Source organism: Apium graveolens, chromosome 7 (genome assembly GCF_009905375.1).
Source record: "Apium graveolens cultivar Ventura chromosome 7, ASM990537v1, whole genome shotgun sequence".
Lineage (NCBI taxonomy): Eukaryota > Viridiplantae > Streptophyta > Magnoliopsida > Apiales > Apiaceae > Apium > Apium graveolens.
Genome location: NC_133653.1, coordinates 193,899,423 through 193,925,975, shown reverse-complemented (window position 1 = coordinate 193,925,975; position 26,553 = coordinate 193,899,423). Strand labels below are relative to the sequence as shown.

The window sequence follows — 26,553 nt, the reverse complement described above, 5'->3', positions numbered from 1 at the left end:
ACCTATCAAAATATGATGAACACCATCTTCAAAAGCCAACTGGGAAGGAATATGAAGTCATATGTCGATGACATGATCTCTTAGTCAATCACGGTCCCGGAACATATCAAAGATCACAAAGAATGTTTTAACAACTTAAGAAAATATAACATGAAGCTCAATCCGGAGAAGTGTGCGTTCGGGGTCCCCTCTGAAAAATTCCTCAATTTCCTAGTTAGCGAAAGATGGATCGAGACAAACCTAGAAAAAATAAATGTAATAATAGAGATGAAAGTGACTCGGACCCAGAAAGACGTTAAAAAGTTGGCAGGGTGCCTAGCAGCACTTCATAGGTTTATTCCAAAACTTATGGAGAGATGTCTTCCTTTCTTTGAGTTGCTAAAAGGAGCCTGAAACAAGAAGTTAATAGAATGGACTCCGGAGTGCGACTCAGCATTTGTGGAAGTTAAACATCATTTGATGAACCCCCCAGTTCTATCAAAAGCCAAGCCCGGATAACCCTATCTCTCTATATAGCAGCCGACCTGAGAGCTATCTATTTTGCTCTTATTCAGGAAGAAGAAGGAGTCTAGAACTATTTCTATTATGTCAGCCAAGTTCTCAAGGATGCTGAAACTCGGTACCCAAACTTGGAAAAAATTTCCTTAACCCTCGTCTACTCCAGTAGGAAACTAAGGCAATACTTCCAAGATCGAGAAATTAAAGTAGCCACGGATCAACCACTCCGCAAAGTCATCCATAAACCTGATGCATCTGGTAGGCTGGTAAACTGGGCAATTGAGCTGAGCCAGTTTAACATCAAGTTCGTATCCCGGACTGTAATAAAGGCCCGGGCACTAGGTGAGTTCTTCATCGAATGTACCTTCACTGAAGCCCCAACAATCTCAACAAACCAAACCGATGTAGAGAATAAAACTTCTGACAAGAATGTATGGATATTATACGTCGATAGATCGGTAACAGCTGAGCGCTCCGGGGCGGGGCTCATCTTTACCTGTCCAGAAGGATTTACCATACAATAAACAATAACCTTCTCCTTCAAAGCAACAAATAACCAGGTTGAGTATGAAGCGCTACTCTCCGGGCTCAGACTAGAAAAATCTCTCAGAGTAACAAACCTGATTATCCACAGTGATTCCCGGATTGTGGTAAAATAAACAAACGGGGAGTACGTCGCCAAAGACCAAAAATTGGCGCAGTACCAAGCCATGGTAAGGGGTATCCTGGAAACCATCCCGGATGCAACAATCCTATAAATCAACAGAGAAGAAAATTCCAAGGCAGATGAGCTTTCCAAGCTCATACAAAATGCAGCAGATCTAAGCAGTTCGGTGTATTTCGAAGAACTCCGAAGACCAAGCATATAACGAGCCGAGATCTTGTGCATTAGTAGCCCAGATAACTAGATGACTCCTTTCATAGCCTAATTGAGTGATGGAACTCTCCCCAAAGACAAAAACAGGGCCAGGTACTTGAAACACAAAGCTGCTCATTTCTTTCTTGAAGATAATAAGCTATATAGGCGAATTTTTTCAGTCCCAACACTAAAGTGTATAGACCCAGATAAAGCAGATTACTTTCTGCGAGAGGTGTATGAGGGCATTTGTGGGGATCATTTAGCAACAAAAGCTTTGGCCTACAAAATCATCAGACAAGAATACTATTGGCCAACAATCCACGCAGATGCATTTGCATATGTTAAAAAATGCAGCCAGTGTCAGAAGTTCAGCAATGTGCCAAAGTAAATCCCGAATCTCCCAGTATCAGTACTCTCCCCGGTCCCCGTTTTCGTTTGGGGCATAGATATCATGGGCCCCTTTCCACGGTCCAAGGGAGACCTACGCTACATCCTGGTGGCAAACGACTATAAGACCAAATGGGTGGAAGTAAAAGCTATGTGAACGATCAATCAACAAGATTGCATAAAATTCATTGACTCTATCATCATGAGGTTCAGGATCCCTGTGGTTTTGGTCTCGAATAATGGACCCCAGTTCATAGGATCGGACTTCGAGGCATATCTCAATGAACTCGGAATCAAGCACAAAAGGTCATATGTGCACACCTCAAGAAAATTGACAAGTAAAAGTGACCAACAGGACCATACTTCGGGGTCTCGAAAAAATATTGGAAGAATCAAAAAAGACATGGCCAGATGAACTCCCAAAGGTTTTGTGGTCATACACAACAACATGTTAGGTAATAAATACAAAACAGGAGGGTGAATGTGTTTTGGATTATTTTTAAGCTTTTCAAAATGTTATGGATGGTGAACAAAGTAATCTAACTGTAGAGATAATACGTTTTAACAGGAATAATAAAACATGCACATAAACACACTATCTTTCAAAACTCACTTAATTTTATATTAAAATCAAGTATGTATTGCTAAAAATTTCTGGGTTCTTTGTTGATAAAGAACTCAGCTTCTCTCTTGAGAGTTACAAGATTTTCTAGATCTATTTTGTTACCACCGAAAACTAAGCATCCAGTGTTTATTTTATAGAATAGTAAACACAAGTTTTACACAACATGTAATAGCATGTACTAAACCCTACTTTAAGTTAACTAAAACCTTTTATTTTTGGCTTAGCATATCTTTGCAAATTATGCAAGTCTGTGACTTTACTTTATTAGTTAATCTTTCCCTTGATCTTCTACTCTTCAAGCTGCTTTTTGTAGACTTTTCAAATCAGTGACTGATTTGTTTGTTAAATGATAATCTTGGATATTTAACTTATCTGCATTCTGTACTTTGAGTTTTACATCGAGATCTCCAGTTTGTTATATAGAGTACTCGACATCTCAATAAGTATAATGGCTTATCGAGATCTATTATTACTCTATAGTTGTTTTGACTTATCGAAGTCTCTGAGTTCTCTAGTGAAGAAATGACTTGTCGATATCTCAGAGATATCTAGTGATATTTTGACTTATCGATATCTAAGAGATTTCTAGTGATATTTTGACTTATCGATATCTCAGAGTTCTCTAGTGAAGAAATGACTTATCGATATCTCAGAGATCTCTAGTGATATTTTGACTTATCGATATCTCAGAGTTCATAAGAAGAAGAAATTTTAGAGATAAGAATTTGTTGTTCAGAAGTGAGTGTTGCCAACTCCCCTTGCATAAGGGAGCTTCAAGGGATGTGCTCTCCTTGTGTGTGTCATCCTTATTTCTCCTTCCATACACCTAAATTTGTTCAAATGATGGTTTTGCAGACTCAGTACAAGGTGCATTTAAGATAATGCTCTTTTCAATAGAGACACCCTGTTGAGAGGATGCCCCTAGAGTCTATTTAAGTCCATGTGTTACAACTACATCTTTTGGGAGGATGCAGAGGTGGCTTGAGTGGTCAGCTCTAAGTTTTTAGCCTTCTTTAGTTTTCTTTTGACCAAGGGTGACTCAGGTTCTCTTTGTTCCTCACCACTCTCATTTATAATTGGTAAAGGTGCATGTTTTCTCTTCTTTTTATTCAATTCACCCTTTTGAGAGGATGAAGTGGTTGGATTCCTGGCAGCTAATGGTATAGAAGAAGGGGTCTCAGCATTGGAAGGTCCTTGTTGGTGTTCCTGTTTTTGTACTTCCACAGGTTCAGGGACCATTACTGAAATATAATGACTTGTACTAGACCTCATATCAGGCATAAGATAGGGATAAGTCCTAAATTTCTCCAACATGAATGTAGTTAATTTAAGACCCACATGAACCTTATTCTTTATAGATAGTGATTCAAATAGAATTTTGGACACTTGCTTACAATTGCCTATTAATGATCTATCTACCCAATCTATCATATGTATGTCATTGACTTTATAGTTTAAAGCAGACATAATGAATCTAGGAAGAAAATTTTTCTTATCTCTTGATGCTAATGGCATTGTTAGCCTGGTGCTCAATTCCTCCAAAATGTAGTGTCCTACATTTATTTATTTTTTGTGAGCCATTGAGTAGACCAACTTCTGGACAACACTAGAAATATTGTCAAACCCTGGCTTTCTGCAAGTGAAAGCCCTTATTACTGAATCAAAAAGAAAGGACCATTCCCTTCTCAGGTTCTTTTTATTCATGCTTTCCAGATTAATCTTTTCAGAATAATTAATAAAGTCCATGAATTCATAAAGCTCATCCTGAGTTGGAACCTCCACTAGCTTGTCAGTAGGTATGCCCAAAGCCATATTAACATCATTCTCGGAGATCTCCACCTATTGGCCCTTGATTGTACAATTTATCACTATTGATGGCGCCTGATTCTCATGCACCACTGTTCTTGTCACTGATGTATTCCAGAAATCTCCTAACACATCCAAGTAGAGTACAATATTAGCATTAAGAGTTCCCACAAAGTATGTTTCAGACAGAAATTTTACAAAGCTTTTGAAAGCATTAGGAGCTTGATTTGCATCCAGAAATACAAGAAAGTTGGTTTCTTTTGGGATAAAGGGTACAATAATGTTTGGTGCCATTGAGAAGAGTATGAAGTTTAGTGGGTAAGAAAAATTGAAGAGAAAGAGTTCGAAATGAAAGAGAAATCGATTTTGATTTCAAAATACTAGGCCACTTAGAGTTCTCGAAGGCGTAAGTATTTGTATGTCGAGATATCTTGGTATCTATAGTAAAAGCAAATGACTTATCGAGAACTAAAAAATAAACATTTGAAATTTTCTTATCGAGAAGTCAATTTGAAAAGAGAATTACATATCGAGAAGTCATTTTAATTTACTCTTTTAGGGAACTAAAACTGACTTGTCGAGATGTCAAATAAATACCCAGTTTGTCCAAAATGGACTGATTTGTTTCTAATTTTTATTTGAATAAATCAAAATAAAATCAGAATGATTTTTTTCAAAAGTATTTTACTAAAATAATTTATTAAATTAAATTATCTCAGTTCTGAGTTATTTATAAGTCTAAAATTGTACTTGTAGGGAACTCCATAAGTCAACACTTATAGAGAACTCTACAATGACTTATCGATAAGTCATAATGAAGCTTATCGAGAAGTCCCTCGAGAAGTCAGAAAATTGACTTATCGAGAACTCAGTTCTCTATATACTTCTGATCACTTTGATTCCGCCTTGTGCTAATTTTGCATATTGAAAATACAAATCAACATTTAGACAGTTTTCTTAGAATTGAAAAATTCCAAGTTAAATTCAAATTTTGAAAAATAAATATGCAGAGATTTATGAAATATTTATAATTCATATTCCAGTTAATTTCCAATTGAATCAAATTAATTTTGATTTACTAGAAATTAATCTGCTACAAAACATTAGCTGATTCTTGCCTTGGGATGAAGAATTTAACATTCCAATTTCACCTACAAGTCTAGTGAAAGTTGCTTCATCCAAAGGTTTAGTAAAAATGTCAGCTGTTGGAACAAAAATGAACTTAATGGTACCATTTGCAGCATATTCTCTAATAAAATGGTACCTTACATCAATGTGCTTTGTTCTAGAATGATTAACTGGATTAGTCACAATAGATATAGCACTAGTATTATCATACATAATTGGGATTTTGTGCAACACTATGCCATAATCCATTAGCTAATTTCTAATCCAAGGCACTTGAGCACAACAACTTCCAACAGTTATGTATTCAGCCTCACCTGTGGAAGTTGACACAAATTGTTGTTTCTTACTATACCGGGATACTAGTCTTTGTCCAAGAAACTGACAGCTTCCACTAGTGCTCTTCCTGTTAACTCTGTATCCAGCAAAATCTGCATCTGTGTATCCAATAGCTTCAAAACCAGTTCCATTAGGATACCATATTCCCAAGTTTGGAGTCTCCTTCAAGTATCTGAAAATCCTCTTCACAGCCATCGTATGTGATTCTTTTGGATTGGCTTGAATTCTTACACACAGAAATATTGCAAACATGATGTCTGGTCTACTTGCAGTTAAGTACAACAAAGATCCAATCATTCCTTAATAGCTTGAGATATCTACACTCTTGCCCTTTTTATCTTCATCCAGCTTTGTAGCTGTAGACATCGGTGTAGATGCAGGTGAACAAGCAACCATACCAAAAAAATTTAATAAATTTTTGACATACTTAGTTTGGCTGATGAAGATTCCATCACTTCTTTGACTGACTTGAAGTCCAAGAAAGTAACTTAATTCCCCCATCATACTCATTTCATATTCACTCTGCATAAGTTTAGAGAATCTTTGGAAACGTTTTTCATTAGTAGAACCAAAGATAATATCATCCACATATATTTGAACTAGGATCATATCATCACCATGCTTCTTGCAGAAAAGAGTCTTGTCAATAGTATCTCTAGTGAATCCATGCTTAATCAAAAATTCTGACAGTGTGTCATACCAAGCTTTAGGTGCTTGTTTAAGTCCATAGAGAGCCTTGAGTAGCTTGTGTACAAAATTTGGAAATTCTGGATCTTCAAAGCCAGGTAGTTGTTGCACATAAACCTCTTCTTCCAACTCACCATTAAGGAATGCACTCTTCACATCCATTTGATATACCTTGAAATTTGAATGTGCAGCAAATTCAAGAAAGATCCTTATTGCTTCAAGCCTTACAACTGGAGCAAAGGTTTCATCATAATCAATTCCTACCTCCTGTGAGTAGCCTTTTGCAACCAACTTTGCTTTATTTCTGGTGACAATTCCATTTTCATCCATTTTATTCCTAAACACCCACTTTGTTCCAATTATACTTCTGTTCTTTGGTACAGGAATTTTGTTTCTTTCAAACTGATTTAACTCTTCTTGCGTAGCATATATCCAATTAGGATAAAGAAGGGCTTCCTCAGTTTTTTTTGGCTCAACTTGTGACAGAAAACATGCATGAAGACATTTATTAGTAGTTACACTTCTAGTCCTCACTCCAGCAGTTGGATCACCAATAATTGCTTCTCTAGTGTGACTTCTATCCCACTTTCTGGTGTGAGTTTGTTAACTTGAGTTTTCTGTATGTTATTCACCATTGGCAAGACTTGCAGAATCTTCCTCTCTTTCTCCCCTGAGTTTGTGTTATCAAATTCAGGTTCATAATATGAGCTTCCATTCTCATAATTCACTTGTTCAGTTGACTCTTCATCTATCCTTTGATTTGTGTTGACTTCTACTTCATCATCAGGATCACTATCAATGTTGAGAATTTCAACCTTTAGGCCTTCAGCTTCATTTTCATCAAGGCATTCCAAGCCTGGGCACCTGTCATCATCAAAAGTAACATCTATGCTTTCCATGATTTTCTTTTGTTCAATCACATAGACTTTGTATGAAGTTATCTCCAATGAATATCCCATAAAAATTGCCTCAAAAACTTTAAAATCAAATTTTTCTACATATTCAGAGTTGTCCTTCAACACATAGAACTTGCTTCCAAATACATGAAGATGTTTCACATTAGGCTTCCTTTTAGACAAGACTGAATAGGGTGATTTTCCAAAATTCTTGTTAATGAGATATTTGTTTTGAGTATAGCATGCAGTGTTCACAGCTTCTTCCCAAAAAATAGTTGGCAACTTTGCATCTTGCGACATTGTTCTAGCAGCCTCTACTAGTGTTCTATTCTTTCTCTCAACTATCCCATTTTGATGAGGTGTTCTAGCCGCTGAGAATTCTTGAACAATGCCTTTGTCTTTGCAGAATTCAGTTAAGATTGCATTCCTGAATTCTGTTCCATTGTCACTTTTCAATCTTTTCACACAATTCTGGTCTTCCACCTATTTTTTAATCTTCTTGATGTGCTCAATTATGATGTGTGGAGTTTCATCTTTAGAGTACATAAATTCTACCCATATATATCTTGAGTAGTCATCCACCATCACAAGTGCATATCTTTATCTTGAAATTGACTGGACATTGACTGGTCCAAATAAATCTAAGTAAAATAAGTTGCAAAGATGCACTTATAGAATCCACAGTTTTACTCTTGTGACTTGATCTTTTTATTTTCCCTTTTTGACAAGCATCACATACTTCATCTTGAGCAAACTCCAGATTAGGAATGTCTCTCACTAACTCCTTTTTTACTAGAGTATTGATTGCCTTGAAATTCAAGTGAGACAGCTTCTTATGCCATAGCTTGATTTGCTCTACAGATGCCTTGATGTAGAAGCAAAAAATTCCATTCTCATTTGTTGAGTCCAAGTCTGCAACAAATAAGCTTTCTTTCCTTGCTCCTTTCAGAACAACTTCACCAGTTTTTTTGCTGATAAAAGTGCATTCTTCTTTGTTAAATATAACCTTGAAACCCTTGTCTGCAAATTGGCTGACATTGAGAAGATTCACTTCAAGATCAGCTACCAGTGCTACATCTTCAATGACAATATTTTCAGAAATCAATTTGCCAGATCCCATTGTAAAGCCTTTGTTGTTGTCTCCAAAAGTCACTAATGGGCCAGCCTTCTCCTCAAACTGTGATAGCAGGGCCATATCACATATCATATATCTTGAGCATCCACTGTCTATGATCCATATGACTTTCTTCTTTTTGTCCTGCACACAATGAGTTTAAGTGTGTTTAGCAACCCAAACAGTGTTGGGTACTTTCTTCTTGTTAACATATTTGATAGAGGTAGAGTTTGATGATTCAGAAAGAATAGAGTTCATTGAATGATGTGCATTGTCCTTTTTAGCTGAGGATTCAATATTGATTTCCTTAAGATCAACTCTCAGCTTGTGGTAACTTGTCATTACTTTCATGTTGCAAGGTATGCAATCAAACTTATTACAGAATGAGTAGGGATCTTCAGTTTTTGCTTCATTATACTTGCATGCTCCCACTCCTGGCTTACTAACAATCTTTTTGCAAAGGTGAGTTAGATGATTAACAGAGCCACATTTTTGACATTGTTTTCTTGGAGCATCTGCAACATAAGCAAAATTATTTCTCTTGTTTATCCCAATCTTTCCATTTCTATTCTTCTTCTTCTTCTTCTTTCTTACATCTTCAATTTTTATTTTCTTGACAGGTTTCTTGGAATCTTGGTTGACCATGGGCTTCTTTTCAGCTTTGGAAGTTGGATTTGTTTCTGTATTTTTCTTCTCATAGTTTTCATCAGCAATTTCTTGCTTTATGATCAACTTTCCTTCACTGAAATCTACTTCATATGCTGTGAACATAGGTGAACCAACCTTTCTCAGTATAGCTGGGATATTTTCATTTTTTGTTGCTTTTCCTTTATCACCTACAACTTTCTTGTTGCTATTTAAAGCATCATAAGCAAGACCAATAGCTATGTTAGCACATGGCTTGTTCTTCTCATGGTACTGACCAACCAACTCAGATGCATTCCTAAATGATTTCAGTTTCACCTCATTATTCTCAATCTTTTCTCTTAATACAGCTTCAATCTCACTTGCACACTTCAGCTTATTTTTCAGATATTCATTTTCTTGCTTGACTGACTCAAGCTCTACAAGCAGTATATCCATCTTTTGCTTCTCACTCTCAAGTTTCTCATTAGTTTTTGTTAGCCTACTGACTTCCTCAGTAGCTGCTACTAAGCTAGTGTGTATATGAAACATCTCCACACTCATCTTTTCCATAGTCTCCTTATATTGACTAGCATTTAAATCAATAGTGGTTAGAGTTGGTATTTTGAAGTGGATGCTTCTTCATGCTCAAAAAACCATAAGTGCATAGTTTCCAACTTCTTCATCCTCATCATCAACATCAGTATCATCCCAACTCTTTCCTTATGTAATATAAGTTTTTCCAGACTGCTTCTTCAAGAGAGCTTCATACTTTGCTTCCAGTTCCAAGTAAGCTTTATCCTTCTTCACCTTTTTAGGCTTTCTGCATTCAGTAGCAAAGTGACCCAACTCATCACAATTGAAGCACCTTATCTTTGATATGTCCATATATCATGTTTTGTAGCCATCTTTGTTAGCTGAGTTATACTGAGCTTTTGGTTTCCAATTGTTGATATTTGAAGATTGTCCTTTGCTTTTGAAAAATCTTGGCTTCTTGACTCTTATGTTAGAAAATTTCATATCCAAGTAAGCCATATATTGATCCAATTCATCTAGCTCATTCAGGGTGTAATATTCATCTTCCTCCAGCTCTAACACAACTTGCTTCTGAGGTCCTTTGTTCTTTTGTTCCATAGCTTGAACAACAGGAACTTGATCATCTTGCTCATCTTCACTTTCTTCTCTATCATTCACAATCAAAGCACTTGAACCATATAGAACTTCCAAAGTCATTCTGCTTTCAATGACTTTCTTTGCAGCATTTCAAGTTCATAAGTTTTCAAGATTCCATATAGAACTTCCAAAGTCATTCTGCTTAAATCTCTTCCTTCTCTAATAGCTGATATTTTCTGTTCAAGATGGTCAGGAAGAGCTAGCAAGAACTTTAGGTTAACCTCCTCAGCTTCATAGTATTTATCATGTAGCTGCAAGTCATTTATCAATTTATTGAACCTTTCAAAAACTTCAGTGATTTCTTCTTTTGGTTTTGCCATAAACCCCTCATACTGAGAAACCAGAATCCTCCTTCGGTTTGACCTAACTTCCTCTGTTCCTTTACACAAGATTTATATTTTCTCCCAGATCTATTTGGTTGTGTCACAGTTGACAATGTTATTGTACATTACATTGTCAAGTGACTATATTAAGATCAACTGCAAGCCATTGTCCAGAGAGACTTTTTCTTTTTTAGGTTCAGTATATTCTGAAGGATCTTTAGGAGCATAATGTGCTCTAATGACCATGTCTCCATCTGTAGATTCCTCAACTCTTACCATGGGGGTGAAAGGCCCATTCTTGAGGATCTAAATGTATAATAGATTGGCCATCCTGATGAACAACATCATTTTCTTTTTCCATAGTGTGTAGTTAGATCTGTCAAAGGTAGGAATTTTGATACTGCTTAGCTTCTATGTATTCATTCTTCCAAGATCTTTAATCTATTTGCTTTTAGATTTTGCTCTGATACCACTTGTTAGGTAATGAATACAACACAGGGGGTGAATGTGTTTTGGATTATTTTTAAGCTTTTCAAACTGTTATGGATGGTGAACAAAGTAATCTAACTATAGAGATCATATGTTTTAACAGAAATAATAAAACATGCACATGAACACACTATCTTTCAAAACTCACTTAATTTTATATTAAAATCAAGTATATCTTGCTACAAATTTATGGGTTCTTTATTGATTAAGAACTCAACTTCTCTTTTGAGAGTTATAAGAATTTATAGATATATTTTGTTACCACGGAACATTAAGCATCCAGTGTTCTCTTTATAGAATAGTAAACACAGGTTTTACACAACATGCAATAGCATGTACTAAACCCTACTTTAAGTTAACTAAAACTTTCTATTTCTACCTTAGCATATCTTTGCAAATCGTGCAAGTCTGTGACTTTACTTTATCAGTTAATCTTGGCCCTTGATCTTGTACTCTTCAAGCTGCTTTTTGTAGACTTTTCAAATCAGTGATTGATTTGTTTATTGATTGATAATCTTGGATATTTAACTTATATGCATTCTGTACTTTGAGTTTTACATCGAGATCTCCATTTTGTTATATAGATAACTCGACATCTTGATAAGTATAATGGCTTATCAAGATCTCTTATTACTCTATAGTTGTTTTAATTTATCGAAGTCTCTGAGTTCTCTAGTGAAGAAATGACTTGTCGATATCTCAGAGATCTCTATTGATATTTTGACTTATCGATATCTCAGAGATCTCTAGTGATATTTTGACTTATCGATCTCTCAGAGTTCTCTAGTGAAGAAATGATTTGTCGATATCTCGGAGATCTCTAGTGATATTTTGACTTATCGATATCTCAAAGTTCTCTAGTGAAGAAATGACTTGTCGATATCTCCAATCTTCATGTCTTCAATTTGGCTTGTTGATATCTCTGAGACTCCTCTATAAGTTTTTCTTGACTTCTCGATAAGTCATTCAGTAGTTCTCGAATGACTTCTCTATAAGACTTAATCTGTGACTTTTAGATTTCTTGACTTAGAATATTTTTCCCAAAAGAGATTTATTCAACTCCAAGCTTCTTCACATTGTTCCCCGGAAACAGCCAAAACCTCCTCCGGAGTCATCCTTGAAGCAAGAGTCTCCTTCAGCTTTCTGTTCTCCTCTCTCATCTCCCTGACCGCAACATCAACCCGGTCCTACTTGGCCCAAAGTTCATCGACGATTTTCTTGTGAGCCGCATTCTCCTTAGCACTGGCCTCCTTCAAATCTTTTAACTCTCGTGCCAAGTTCTCCGCCTCTGTCTTCGAGGTATCCCCAACATCCGCCTTCGCCTTCAACGTCCGGACAATCGCCAGCAAAACAACAACCTAGGAGTTAGCCTGCAAGGAAACAGTTGTTATAACGAGAAAGATGTTCACACAAGAAAAAAAAGTACAAAGAAATACTTACCCCACCAAATCAAAAAGACTAACCAAGTCAATCCCAACATCTCATATTCGTAAGACCCCGGAGTTAGGGGCAACAAATCAAAGAAAAAACCAAAATTTTCCATCTAAGTAATTCAAGGTACCCCAACTTGGACACGAATCAAAAAGACTAACCAAGTCAACCCCGACACCTCATATTTATTAGCCCCCGGAGTTAGGGGCCACAAATCAAAGAAAAACCCTAAATTTTTCTCCTAAATAGTTCAAGGAACCTCACATTGGACACAAATCAAAAAGACTAACCAAGTCAACTCCAACATTCCATATTCATAAGACCCCGGAGTTAGGGGCAACAAATTAAAGAAAAAACTAAAAAAATTTCTTCAAAGTAGTTCAAGGAACCCCACCTTGGACACTGATAAGTGGCATTTTATACCACTTAGAACGTCTTATAATGGCTTGAATTGGTGTCTTGAAATCAAGTATTTTGTGTATTTGATGTGTTTTTCTAGTGTTTGTGCATTTCAGGGTATTAATTGCATTTCTGGAGAGATTTCATCAAGAATAAGCCTTGGCATGTGTTTGGCATTGCAAGCAGGAAGATAGGAGTAGATTGCAGCGAAGAAACGGGAGAAAAACAGAGCATTTTCCAGAAGGGGTCTGAGCGCCCGCTCAGCTCTGCTGAGCGACCGCTCAAGAAGCTGAGCGCCCGCTCAGGAATGCTGAGTGGCCGCTCAGGGATGGAATATTAAAATAATTATTTTGGTCCTGTTTAACTTCCAACTTCTGAGTTAGCTGGGTATTATGGGACTCCTATATAAGTAGTTTTCAGAGACGTTTCACAAAGGTTGGATCGTAGTATTAATCGAAGAGGGAGGAGATAAGGAAGAATACCGTTTTAGCACACCGTAACGAAGAGGAAGCATATTTTATTGTGATTCTTTGTTTCGTTGTAACATTGGATGCTAGTTTTCTTTACTTTGAACCTATTTACTCTTGTGACGTACTCTGGTTTAATATAAGTAGTTTTAGTTATTATTCTCGTGTGTTATTATCATGATTTCATATGAACCCATGATGACGATGAGTGATATCATGGGCTAATCGTTATCATGGGGTCGTAACGGATTTACTATGGAATTCTTTAGTTAGTTGTTTAATACCTTAGTGTGTGATGATTGTATGATATCTAGTATTGGTTGTGCTTATTCGTCTTATGTGCATCGCGAACATATAAGATAGGGTGTTAATCTCTTGTGAAGCGATGGTGGATCTTGAGATTTAGAACTTGCCATGCTAGCATAGGTTCATGTACGAGTATGCATGATTAGTGGGTAACTCTAACCGTTTTACTTGCCCCGTGTAATCAAAAGGAATAACTTGTGCTTAAATCGTTATGTTGTCAATTTCTGTAGACATATAGGGACTCAACATAATTGATGCATATTCAACTTCTATCTTAATTGTAGATATTTGGTAGAATGGTATTAGTACAATGAAAATTGGCTTTTATCAGTTTCGTGTTGTTCGATTAATATCATCACTGTTGCATGCTAAGGGTAATAACAATAAATATTGAAGGAAGTAGTAATGAAGTTGTGATCTCATGAGTGTTTTAATATTGAAGATTCGAATTCAGGAAGTGAGCAGAAAGAGCCAGTAATCATGGGTGATGGTATAGTTCCGGCAGATCCAGCTCTTATGGAATTTTCTCGGCCTAAAATTGATGATATTCAGTCTAGCATCATGCACCCGGCTATTGAGCCAATAACTTTGAAATCAAGCCGGGCACTATTCAGATGGTGCAGAATTCTGTTTCTTTCGAAGGTGCTGCGACTGAAGACCCCAACATGCACATAAGGAATTTTGTCGAAATCTGTAGTACTTTCAAATATAATGGTGTGACTGATGAGGCTATCAAGCTGAGGCTTTTCCCATTCTCACTGAGGGATAAAGCTAAGGACTGGTTACATTCTGAACCAGCTGGGTCTATCACTACTTGGCAAGATGTTGCGCAAAAGTTTCTGGTGAAGTTTTATCCAATGGCGAAGACTGCGGCTATGAGGAGTGCTCTTACTCAGTTTGCGCAGCAACCTTCAAAATCTATGTGTGAAGCTTGGAAGCGCTACAAGGAAATGTTGAGAAAGTGTCCACATCATGGAATGCCTGATTGGATGGTGATCACTGGTTTCTATAATGGTTTGGGGGCCCAATCTCGACCCATGCTCGATGCAGCAGCTGGAGGTGCCTTGTGGGCCAAAAGCTATATTGAGGCTTATAATATTATTGAGACAATGGCTGCAAATGAGCATCAAAACCCAACTCAAAGGATGATGCATGTGAAGGTAGTAGGCATTCTGGAAGTTGATGCAGCTATAGCTATTACAGCGCAGCTCCAAGCGCTGTCTATGAAGGTCGATTCTCTAGCCATCTATGGAGTCAATCAGATAGCTATGGTCTGTGAGCTTTGTGCAGGTTCTCATGCTACGAATCAGTGTTCTCTTGTTAATGAATCTGTTCAATATGTGAACAATTATCAGCGATCGCAGCAGCCTGTGCCAGCTACTTATCATCCTAACAACAAAAATCATCCAAATTTCAGCTGGAGTAATAATCAGAATGCTATTCAGCAACCATATCAGCAGGGCGTAAGTAAACAGTTCAATCCACCTGGATTCCAGCAACCAGAACGTTATGCTCAAAGGAAATCATATGCTCAACAAGTAGATGCAGCTCCACCCTCTAGTGCTGATTTTGAGGAACTTAAGATGTTGTGCAAAAGTCAGGCGGTTTCTATCAAGTTCTTGGAAAATTAAATCGGTCAAATAGCCAATGCAGTGCTCAATTGTCAACCTGGCACACTTCCCAGTGATACTGAGGTGCCAGGCAGGAAGGAAGCTAAAGCGCAAGTCAAGGTTATTACCTTAAGGTCTGAAAAAGTTGATGATGCTGAAAAAGCAAAAGAAGGAGAAGTTGAAGTTGGTGATGAAGAAGCTAAGCAAAAGGGGGAAGCAGCGGAACCAAGGAAGACTACTGTTGAACACACTCTTCCTGAGGGTAATACAGGGGAGAAACAGCTCTATCCTCCACCACCTTTCCCTAAGAGATTGCAACAACAAAAGCTGGATAAGCAGTTCGGTAAGTTTCTGGAGGTGTTCAAGAAACTTCACATTAATATACCTTTCGCTGAGGCTCTGGAGCAAATTCCTAGTTATGCGAAATTTATGAAGAGTATTCTTTCAAGGAAGGTGAAACTGGATGACCTTGAGACCATTGCTTTAACGGAAGAATACAGTGCTGTGTTACAACAAAAGTTACCTCCAAAGCTTAAAGATCCAGGTAACTTCACCATTCCTTGCACCATTGGCAAGTTGTCTTTTGACAAGTGCCTCTGTGATTTGGGAGCAAGCATCAATCTGATGTCGTTGTCGATCTTCAAAAAGTTAAATTTGCCTGATCCAAAGCCCACCTACATGTCTCTACAATTGGCTGATCGTTCTATTACATACCCACGAGGCATAGTGGAGGATGTGCTAGTAAAGGTGGATAAGCTCTTCTTTCCTGCAGACTTTGTTATTCTGGATTTCGAGGAAGATAAGAAGATTCCCATAATCTTGGGGAGACCTTTCTTGGCTACAGGCCGTACCTTGATAGATGTGCAGAAGGGTGAACTTACTATGAGGGTGCAGGATCAGGATGTGACATTCAATGTATTCAAAGCGATGCAATTCCCTACAGAAGATGAGGAGTGCTTAAAAGATGATTTGATTGATTCTGCGGTTATTTTAGAACTTGATCATATGCTAATGTATGATGCATTAGAGAAAGCCTTAGTAGGGGATTTTGATAGTGATGATGAGGATGGCAATGAGCAACTACAATATCTAAATGCTTCTCCTTGGAGGCAAACGCTAGATATGCCATTTGAATCTCTTGGTACTTCTGACCTCAAAAATGCTGAACGAAAGCTCAAACCATCTATTGAGGAAGCATCTATCTTGGAGCTTAAACCATTGCCTGAACACTTGAGGTATGCTTTTTTAGGTGATGCATCTACTTTACCTATTATTATTGCATCTGACCTTTCAGGTAGTGAGGAGGACAAGCTCTTGAGGATCTTGAGAGAATTCAAATCGGCTATTGGATGGACTATAGCAGACATCAAGGGGATCAGCCCTTCATACTGCATGCATAAGATTCTGCTAGAGGAGGGTAGTAAGCCGACTGTTGAGCAACAACGCAGACTTAATCCTATCATGAAAGAAGTGGTGAAGAAAGAAATTCTGAAGTGGCTGGATGCAGGAATCATTTATCCTATATCTGACAGTTCTTGGGTGAGCCCCGTGCAATGTGTACCTAAGAAAGGAGGTATAACTGTGGTAGCAAATGAGAAGAACGAGCTCATCCCCACTCGAACAGTCACATGATGGAGGGTATGCATGGACTACAGAAAGTTGAACAAGGCCACGAGGAAGGATCACTTCCCTCTTCCATTTATTGTTCAGATGCTTGACAGGTTGGCCGGTCACGAGTATTATTGTCTTCTGGATGGTTATTCGGGGTATAATTAGATATGTATTGCACCAGAGGATCAAGAAAAGACTACCTTCACTTGTCCATTTGGCACGTTTACTTTTTGCAGAGTTTCGTTTGGCTTATATGGCGCACCGACCACTTTTCAGAGATGTATGATGGCTATATTCTCTTATATGATTGGAAATAATGTCGAGGTGTTCATGGACGACTTCTCCTTCTTTGGACATTCGTATGATGAATGTTTGAATAATCTTCGAGCGGTGCTCAAAAGGTGTGTGGAAACTAATTTGGTGCTCAATTGGGAAAAATGTCACTTTATGGTGCGTGAAGGCATTATTCTTGGGCATAAGGTCTCTAGCAAAGGTCTTGAGGTGGACAAAGCCAAGGTGGGAGTCATTGAAAATCTTCCACCACCTATTTCTGTGAAAGGAATCCGTAGTTTTCTTGGTCATGCAGGTTTTTATCGGCGTTTCATCAAGGACTTTTCGAAGATATCTAAGCCGTTGTGCAACTTGCTTGAGAAGGATGTGCCTTTCAAATTTGATGATGAATGCTTGACGACATTCGAGACTCTCAAGAAGAGTTTGATAACTGCACCAGTTATTACCGCACCTGATTGGACATAGCCTTTTGAGATGATGCGTGATGCGAGTGATTATGCGGTGGGCGCAGTTCTTGGGCAGCGCAAGAATAATCTCTTTTATGTGGTCTACTATGCTAGCAAGACCTTAAATGGAGCTCAAATGAAACCACTACTGAGAAGGAGCTCTTGGCTATAATCTTTGGTTTCAAAAAATTTCGATCTTATTTGCTTGGGACAAAGGTGACAGTGTTCACTGATCATGCAGCTATTCACTATTTGGTTTCCAAGAAGGATTCGAAGCCTAGACTCATTCATCGGGTGCTATTGCTACAGGAATTTGAGTTAGAGATCAAGGATCGAAAAGGTATTGAGAATCAAGTAGCTGACCATCTCGCTAGATTGGAGAATCCCGAGTCTACTTCATATGATAAGACATTGATCAACGAATCTTTTCCGGATGAGCAGTTGTTCACAGCTCAGGAGAAAGAGCCATGGTTCGCAGATATTGTGAATTATCTTGTCAGCAATATAATGCCTCCTAATTTAAAAACAGCTCAAAAGAAGAAGTTTTTAGATGAGGTGAAGTGGTATATGTGGGATGAACCATATTTGTTTAGACAGGGAGCTGACCAAATCATCAGGAGATGTATCTCATTCTGTGAGACGGAGGGGATATTACGAGACTGCCACTCCACAGATTATGGTGGATATTATGGTGGTGAGAAGACGATAGCTCGTATTCTGCAAGCAGGTTTTTTCTGGCCTACTCTGTTTAAGGATGCTCATCAGTTCGTTATAAGGTGTGATCGTTGCCAAAGAGTAGGAAATCTTATGAGAAAGGATGAGATGCCATTAAATGTGATGCTTGAAGTCGAGGTCTTTGATGTTTGGGGAATCGATTTCATGGGGCCATTTGTCTCGTCCTGCAATAATCAATACATCTTGCTGGCAGTCGATTATGTCTCAAAATGGGTAGACGTCAAACCTCTGCTGACGAATGATGCAACAGTAGTGTTGAATTTTCTTCATAAGCAGATCTTTACAAGGTTTGGAACGCCACGAGTAATCATAAGTGATGAAGGGTCGCATTTCTGCAACCGTAAGTTCACTTCTATGATGCAGCGCTATAATGTGAATCATCATGTTGCTACTGCCTATCATCCGCAAACGAATGGTCAAGTGGAAGTGTCTAATAGAGAAATCAAGCGCATTTTAGAGAAGGTTGTTTGTCCGTCAAGGAAGGATTGGTCTTTAAAGCTCGATGAAGTTGTTTGGGCTTACAGAATAATATATAAGACTCCACTTGGGATGTCCCCGTTTTAACTTGTGTATGGTAATGGATGTCATTTACCTGCGGAGCTTGAGCATAAGGCCTATTGGGCGTTGAAGAAGTTGAACCTGGATCTAGATGCAGCTGGAAAGAAGCGAATGCTTCAGCTAAATGAACTTGATGAATTTCGACTCCAAGCGTACGAGAACAACATAATGTACAAGAAAAAAGAGAAAAGGTGGCACGACAGGAAGTTATATCCTAAGTCATTTGTGCCGGGGCAGCAAGTTCTTTTATTCAACTCTCGTCTCCGACTTTTTCCTGGAAAGTTGAAATCAAGGTGGTCTGGACCTTTTATTGTCAAAACTGTGTTTCCACATGGAGCGGTGGAGATTTTTGAGAATGATCCGGACCAAGCATTCAAGGTTAATGGTCAGCGTTTGAAGCATTACTATGGGGACATGACAAACCGGGAAGTGGTTAGTGCCGTTCTATTGTCAACTTGATTAAGGTACGATACGTCAAGCTAATGACGAAAAAGAAGCGCTTCTTGGGAGGCAACCCATGATTTGTTGTTACAGGAACCCTTAGAAGTTAGTAACCTATCCAAAGCCACAAAAAAATCAGAAAAACAGGGCAAGGAAAATTTTTTTCCAGAAGACCCCTAAGCGCCCGCTCAGCTTTGCTGAGCAACCACTCAGGGCCCGACTGGAAGAAAATTTTTTTAGTCTTATAAAAATCCAAAAAAATATGAAAAATCCAAAAATAAAACACAGCCCCATTACCCACGAATTATCTTCCCATTACCCACGTTTTTAACCCTCAAACCCACTCCTAATAAAATTTTACCCTAATCTCTACCCTATATATACATACAACTATTCCATATACTCCCCATACACTTTCAAACCTTAAACTCTCTCCCATATTCAAAAACACAAATCTTAAGCACTTTTTCTCAGTTTCGATGGCACCAAAGAGATCCAGGACTATTGATAGCAGCAGTACTGTCCCTACTGCTGATTCTTCGAGGGGTACTGCTGCGAGGCCTCGTTTTTTTGATAGGGCTGCTGAGGAAGAGTATATTAGGCGTCTGGGTAAGCCGATTTTGAAGGAGAGGGGATTCTTACCATCGGGGAGGGACGGTGAGTTGTTGTCAATGATTGCTGAGAAGGGTTGGATTGCTTTTTGTGAGTCACCAGAGGCAGTTCCGATGAGCGTTGTTCGCGAGTTCTATGCGAACGCGAAGGCTGAAAAGAATGGGTATTCTGTTGTGCGGGGGATGACGGTAGATTATCACCCTGCGGCGATTCGCCGTGTGATTGGGCAGCGACAGAGGAAGCCCACGGAGGAGAATTGGAACGAGAAGACTGCTGAGGATTTTGACTTGGATTTGATTTGTGCTACTCTCTGTAGGCCGGGCACAGTTTGGACCTTCAAGACTGGGACTAACGAGTATCACCATTTTCCAGCAATTGCGATGAATAGGTATGCCCGTGCATGGAATGTTTTTATTTGCGCTAATATTCTGCCTACTTCACATGCACATGAGGTTACAGTTGAGCGTGCATAGTTGTTATGGGGTATTTTGAATGAAGAGTACTATGTGGACCTTGGTGAGTTCATCTACCAAGGAATTCTGAAGTTTTTAAGGGGAGCTAAGCACATGAACATCCCTTATGCATCCACGGTTACAAAGCTTTGCCGAGCAGTGGGAGTTCAGTGGCCGTCTCACGAGCAGTTGCAGCTGTCGGCCGCTCCTATTGACTCCGGGACTCTGCATGCGATGCAGGAGTGGACTGGTGGAGAGCCCGAGGAGCATGGGCTGGGTTATCGTCTTCCAGGAGGGCGTCCGGCACGTGGTGCTACCATGGCGAGGCCAAGGCGTGATGAGGCTGGTTCTTCTAGAGCTCAGGAGGATGCTGGGATGGCTGATGCCCAGTATAGGAGGCTGTCAAGGAGGATGGATGTTATGTATGAGACGCAGAGCAGGTTTGCTCAGGAGCTCACCCTTGCGCTTGGGACTGCTTTTAGAGGCCTTGGAGCTGACATCCAGTGGCCAGTTTTTGGTGAGGTCTCTGCATATCCGTCTCCTGATACACCACCCTCTGAGGATGATGATGATGATGATGATCTCTCCGAGTAGGTATACCCTGTGTTCCTTTCTACTACCTTCACTGGGGACAGTGAAGATTTTAAGTTTGGGGGTGGTAGTTAAGGAATATTTTGTGTGTGTGTCATATAGTTGCATATTCATGATAGTTTAGTTCATATTTTTGCCATAAAGTTTTTTTTTTGTTTTTTTTTATTTTATAGCTTTATTTATCATGTAGCTCATGCATATACCATGATCCCTTTTGCGTTGCTTTGCCAATTGATTTGTGATGTTGATGCGAGTGTAGTGATAGCGTTAAAGTGATGTTGAGTCTTGTAGGTTGACATGCATGCTAGAAACACTTGTAATTTCACTAAGTCTTAGAGAATGCTTAGGGACTAGATTGTTGTTATGGTTTGATGGTTTTCGAGGTTAATCTATTGATTATGTTTAGAATTTATAATAGGTTCTTAGTGATAAAGGGCATGAAAAGAAAAATTGGAGTAAAAAGTGGAATTCATTGCTAATTGTGGCTAGGCGTCAAATGGCTAGTAGCCGACTCGTATTTTTATGCGAGTAGTCTAAGGTTGAGCAAGATGGAGCGAAACGCACTTGCTCAGAAATTGTGAAAAAATATAGGAAAAAAAAAGAAAAAAATAGAAAAAAAGAAAAGAAAAGAAAAAATAGAGAGTTAATGCATAATTGATCACGAGTGGGCTATTTGGTATTCGAGTTATTAAGTTCTTAGGGGACTTTGTGCCTAGTGACCTAAGGCTTTTATAGTCTGGGATCCGCTAACCTAACGCTCGCTACATGAATGCCATTGTATAAGTCTTTTGTGGACCTCAGTCATTGCACGGTCAAATAAGCATTTGTTTGTGTGATAAATAAAAAACATGATTCTGTAACAAGCTCCAGTAATCTTGAAGTGTTATAAGTCATTTTGTGCCTAGAATTTTATTCTTTGTATAATCATGTGATTACCTTGAGGATAGTCGAGTTATGATAATTGATCTAGTTTCGAAGCATATCTGTTAAGCATCCGCACACACCACGTTTCTGGCTGTATGTTAGTTGCATGATTTGATTGATCTTTATTCGCCTAATTGCATTTGTTGAGATGTCGTAAGTTGGTTGGTTCGGACGTAGTAAGGGGGATCGCTGCATTGCATATAGCTTGCATTCATGCATGTTTTTTTTGTTTTTTTTAAGTCTGTGACGCTTGAGGACAATCATCGATTTAAAATTGGGAGTGTGATAAGTGGCATTTTATACCACTTAGAATGTCTTATAATGGCTTGAATTGGTGTCTTGAAATCAAGTATTTTGTGTATTTGATGTGTTTTTCTAGTGTTTGTGCATTTCAGGGTATTAATTACATTTCTGGAGAGATTTCATCAAGAATAAGCCTTGGCATGTGTTTGGCATTGCAAGCGGGAAGATGGGAGCAGATTGCAGTGAAGAAACGGGAGATAAACAGAGCATTTTCCAGAAGGGGTCTGAGCGCCCGCTCAGCTCTGCTGAGCGACCGCTCAAGAAGCTGAACGCCCGCTCAGGAATGCTGAGCGGCCGCTCAGGGACGGAATATTAAAATAATTATTTTGGACTCCTGATTCTGTTTAACTTCCAACTTCTGAGTTAGCTGGGTATTATGGGACTCCTATATAAGTAGTTTTCAGAGACGTTTCACAAAGGTTGGATCGTAGTATTAATCGAAGAGCGAGGAGATAAGGAAGAAGACCGTTTTAGCACACCGCAACGAAGAGGAAGCATATTTTCTTGTGATTCTTTGTTTCGTTGTAACGTTGGATGCTAGTTTTTTTACTTTGAACCTATTTACTCTTGTGACGTACTCTGGTTTAATATAAGTAGTTTTAGTTATTATTCTCGTGTGTTATTATCATGATTTCATATGAACCCATGATGGCGATGAGTGTTATCATGGGCTAATCGTGATCATGGGGTCGTAACAGATTTACTATGGAATTCTTTAGTTAGTTGTTTAATACCTTAGTGTGTGATGATTGTATGATATCTAGTATTGGTTGTGCTTATTCGTCTTATGTGCGTCGCGAACATATAAGATAGGGTGTTAATCTCTTATGAAGCGACGGTGGATCTTGAGATTTAGAACTTGCCATGCTAGCATAGGTTCATGTACGAGTATGCATGATTAGTGGGTAACTCTAACCGTTTTACTTGCCCCGTGTAATTAAAAGGAATAACTTGTGCTTAAATCGTTATGTTGTCAATTTCTGTAGACATATAGGGACTCAACATAATTGATGCCTATTTAACTTCTATCTTAATAGTAGATAATTGGTAGAATGGTATTAGTACAATGAAAGTTGGCTTTTATCAGTTTCGTGTGGTTCGATTAATATCATCACTGTTGCATGCTAAGGGTAATAACAATAAATATTGAAGAAAGTAGTAATGAAGTTGTGATCTCATGAGTGTTTTAATATTGTTAATTCAAGTGTTAATTAAGTGCTTAATTCTCGTAGTTAATTGTAGTTAATAATTAGTTAATCAAATCTAAGTGTTATTGTTTTAACATTGAGAAGTAATTATACATTGGTGAGTGAGTGTAATTGAACCTAATTAGTCTGAGTCTCTATGGGAACGAACTAGAAAGTATTGTATATTACTTGCGAATGCGTATACTTGCGTGTGTTATTAACGCGTATTTTCGCCCTAACAGACACAAATCAAAAAGACTAACCAAGTCAACCCAAGAATTTCATATTCATAAGACCCCGAGTTAGGGGCAACAAATCAAAGAAAAAACCAAAAAAATTTCTTCTAAGTAATTCAAGGTACCCCACCTTGGACATGAATCAAAAAGACTAACTAAGTCAACCCCGGAATCTCATATTCATAAGACCCCGGAGTTAGGGGGCAACAAATCAAAGAAAACCCCCAAATTTTTCTCTTAAATAGTTCAAGGAATCCCACCTTCAACACAAATTAAAAAGACTAACCAAGTTAACCCCGGCATCTCATATTCATAAGGGAGTTAGGGGACAATAAATCAAAGAAAAACCAAAATTTTCCTTCTAAGTAATTCAAGGTACCCGACCTTGGACACGAATCAAAAAGACTAACCAAGTCAACCCCGTCACCTCATATTCATAAGCCCCCTGAGTTAGGGGCAAAATATCAAAGAAAACCCCTTAAAAATTTAAGTAGTTCAAGAAAAATAAATTTACTCCCCCATCAGGGAAACCCTCATAAGGGAGTGGGAGGCAAATGATAGCCCATATTAGTTTAGACCCAGTAAAAGGAGCCTAGGGCCCAAATGACAAATAGAGGAAGGACATCCGGACACGTGGCAACATCCCCACCGTCCAGATTTCCAGGATCTGGAACCTTCCAACGACCCGAATCTAGAGCCACGTTGTCCCGTCTTAGACGTCCACGTGCTTCCCAATCTAGAACATGTCTATGGTCCAGATTTAAGGTACAAACCCCCAAACCCTAATGGTATTTTGGGAGTTACTGATTTTTACACACATATACACTTATACACACACCACTCTTATTTGTATAATTTCTATATTACCCTTCTTCTCCAAAACCCAATCTCATTCTCACATCGGAGGTGCCGCAGGGACGCCACCCCCTCCAGTTCTGTTTTGCAGGAGCCCAACCTACAGCTTAACCACACACTCGCACTTTCATGTATAAAATGGAGTTTGAGTCCGGGTAGAAGTAGAGGAAAGCCCGGAGTATAGATCAGAGTTATCACTCCCTATATTGATTATATTTGTCGAACATGTACAGAGATATAGTTAAATTACACAATATCTATTTACCATATCTAAATAATGCATTCTATTTATAATAACTTCTTCAAATTACAAATTATCTATTTACCATATCTAAATAATGCATTCTATTTATAATAACTTGAAATAATAAAAAACATACTATTTTTAAAATATAGACACTTATTATAGCCTACTCCATCGGATTAAATCAGCTAACAGGTTCAGCAAATTTTAAATAATCACTATTTTATGTCATTTTAGCCAACCACTTTAGCCAACACCATTGGAGATGCTCTTATGCTTTTTTATTTTAATTTGAAAATGTGTTTTTAAACTAGTTCAACGCCATAAATTAGCAAGTACCAACAATTTATTTTTTATCCTACAATATTATTTGAATAAATTTAACATTATTATTTTCATGAACACTGATAAATTTTATTTAATTCTTTAATTTTAATGACTTTATAAGCAACTTTTAAGTTATACAGTTAATTCTCCACACACGAAAGTATAGACTGATCCATTAACTGGGCCGAGATAGTTTAAAAAAAAGATTAAAATGCAAGATGTGTACCTGGAGTTATCAAATTGTGTAACTTGTGTACCTCTAATTTGGGAAATAGCAAATTGTGTAACTCAAGTTAATAAAAGGCGTGCATTTTGTGTACAACCGTTAACTTCATTTAACACTGTTAGTGGAAGCCATTTTTAAAATGCAAAATGTGTACCTAAAGATTCGAAATGGGGCAAATTGTGTACCTTGAAGTAGAAGTGAAAAATTTGTAACTTCGAAATGCATTCTTTTAAAATTGTTTATTAATTTGAAATGATATAAAAAATAATCAATTTAAAATTGAAATACAAAATAAAAACAAATTTAATGGGTTTAGTATTATTTTATTTCCACTATATCTTGAATAATATTTAATTCAGCGATGATTTAAAAGGTATGGTAAAACTAAAATTATCTAGAAACTGGACAAAAAAGTCGTCTCAAATTATGTATTTTTTCATCTATTTGTTTTAATATACAACAAACTTTATTATTAAGTACCATGACTATCAAAATTCGGATAAAATTCCTCTTTTGTCTATTATATATAAAATTAAATCCGTAATTTATTACACAACACGAAATACGTGACACGGAAAAACACAAAAAATTAGTATTTGTATTTATATTTTGATTACACAACACGAAAGTAGATGAACACGAAACTACATAAGTACACGCCTTACGATATATATAAATTTTTAATTAAATATTAATATTTGTAATGAATATATGTAGGGGTGAGGAAAAAATCGAATTAAAATCAAAACCCGTCCGAAACCGTAAAAAACCAGTCAAAACCGAACCGACCTAACTATTAATATATATAAAAATATAATTTATAACTTAAATAAATTTTAGAACGATATTTTTTTAAATTGTTTAAAAGAAGTAGCTTACAACTGTAATAAAATAAGCTATGATCACCGGACTCACTTTTAAGTCATATTTTTTTTAAAAAAATTCATCTATTTCGGGAACTTGTATAAATTGCAGTAGTGTATTGATTTTATTATGCCCAATAATTTGTAGAATAAAATATTTTTTTATTAAATTTAATTTACTTAACTTGTACATTTTAATTATTTTTATTTTTTTCGATTTTAAAATAAAAACCGATTCAGTAAAAACTGAATCGAGTTCTTTCAAATTGAAATTGAACCAATAATTTAGTTGCAATTGCAGTTTTCGATTTTTTTTGCTAAACATGCCCATGCTCTCCTAAATATAAGAATATTTATTAAAAATATATGCATATTTATTTTTAAATTTATACTTGATATTTTTAAAATAATACCTGATATTATGCTGTTTTATATAAATGTAATATATATATAAATAATATTAATCTAAAAATATTATATTATATTTTTGTTT

General features: G+C 37.5%; 1 non-coding gene across 1 annotated transcript; it reads right to left on the bottom strand.

Annotated features, from left to right (window-relative positions):
• Nucleotides 1–14,420: 14,420 nt before the first annotated feature.
• Nucleotides 14,421–14,527, bottom strand: LOC141675735 (small nucleolar RNA R71). The gene has a single exon (XR_012556371.1). It is a non-coding gene; the product is annotated as a small nucleolar RNA R71 (small nucleolar RNA).
• Between the last annotated feature and the right edge of the window lie 12,026 nt (nt 14,528–26,553).